We start from the raw sequence: 1,836 nt of genomic DNA on the forward strand, positions 1-1,836 counted from the left end.
CTCACACACAGAAGAGAAGACCAGGTGAGTAAGGGAGTAGAGATTGGAGAGATTTGGGGCTAATCAAGGAAGCCTGGAGCCATCAGAAGCTGGAAGAGGTGGGGACAGATCTTCCGCTAGGACTCTCAGAGGGACTGCGGCCACACCTTGATGTCCGACCTCTGGCCTCCTGAACTGTGACATGATACACTTCTGTGCTTTAAGCCGTGTGTGATAGCACACGCCCCCCACGAAACTAACACAGGGTGTGAAGCACCTGGGGCACTCCAGGTTTGTTACTAGGGGGATGGGAGGGGAGAGAGGGAAGGAGAAGAGACCCCCGTCTCCCATGGAGTGGTGGTCTAAGAGGGCTTGGCCCCAAGGGGGCGGGAGCAGGGAAGAAACACCCCCCCTCTTCCCTCCTGCCTGACTGCCCACGGGCCAAACCCACCCAGACCCAGACCCTACAGCCTGGTTCTCGGGACAGAGAGACTCCTCTGGGTGCCCACTGGCATTTCTGTCAAGCAGACAACTTTGATGGAACCAAACCAGGAAGCAACACGCACCTCCAAGAGGCGGAGGCTTACAGGAATTGGCGGGACAGCTGGGCCTGGGGAGCAGCTTCGGACATTGTCCTGGGAGAGGGGCCTGGAGCTCACCTAGCCTCCCTGCCCATCGGCCTCCCTTCAGAGGTTCACCCCACCCATCCTTGGCCCTCAGGCTGAGTCCTGCCCTTGCCAGCCTTTTCTACCAGGAGTTGGGAGGGCCAACCCACTGCCAGGAAGGGGTCCAAGGGACGCAGCCCCCACCTGGCTCAACCTCGGAGTAACTGATTGATAGGCTGGTGAATAGATTTGGGCAGCTGTGTACCGCTGTGGCCTTCGGGGAGGGTGACCAGGGAGGACAGCCCAGGAGAGGATGTGGGGGTAAGAACTGCCTGGGGCTGTGCACTGGCTGGGGGCAGGGATGGGGTCAGCATACTGCAGTCTTGCTGACCCAGCAGGTGGCCCCGAGGGTTAGTGTGAGGGCTCCCTGGGGACTGGCCTGGTGGGCACTGGGCCCTGGGCTGAATCCAAGATTGGTCCTAGGGCCACAAGACAGGTGGGCCAGAGGCACCCAGGCAGGACCCTTTCCTTACTCTAGCTCCTGTTGGCTTCCATGCTGTTGGGGAGAAGAGCCCTCTTCTGTGTGAGCTGGGACTGGGAAGAGAAGGTACCACAGTCACTCAGGATGGGGACCCAGGCACCCTCAGACCTACTCCTCCCTGGACAGACAGACTGCCGGCCAGCCAAGCTGGTCCTCCTGGGACCCCAGCTCCAGCCTCCAGCTTGAGTCAGACCCACAGCAGGTGGACTTAGTCTCAGCCTGCCAGCCCCCCAGGGTCTGCGCCCCCACCTGGGGTCCCTGCCGCTACCCAGCACTCTCTACGTTCTTGGCCAATTGGGGGGCGGGTAGCGCCCTCTCAAGGAACTCAGCCATAGTGTGTTTGCCTCAGGCACTTAGTGCGGCCCGGACCCTGCAGCAGCGCTGGGGTTAGCCCCCGTGCCGCCGGCCCTTGCACACACACACCCACCGGAGGATGCCTGCTCCCACCGCAGGGAGCGGCTCCAGAGGTTCCTCCTCCGGTAAGCCTCCTTGGGCGTCCGTCCCCCACCGAGCCTACCCCTCTCGGGCCCCCTCCCTCGCATTCCCGGGCCCGGGCCCCTGCCCAAGGCTCCGCTGTGCGCACAGAGGCCGGCGCTCGGCCGCGCAGTGCTGGCGCGGCGGGCCCGCCCTCTGGGCCCCTTGGTGCGCTGGGGGGTCTGCACGCGCCCCGCCCCGGCTCCCACGCCCTCCGAGACCGCCCGGCGCCCCCGC

This window comes from Orycteropus afer, unplaced genomic scaffold (genome assembly GCF_000298275.1).
Source record: "Orycteropus afer afer isolate SDZICR_OR568_19922 unplaced genomic scaffold, OryAfe1.0 scaffold00398, whole genome shotgun sequence".
Lineage (NCBI taxonomy): Eukaryota > Metazoa > Chordata > Mammalia > Tubulidentata > Orycteropodidae > Orycteropus > Orycteropus afer.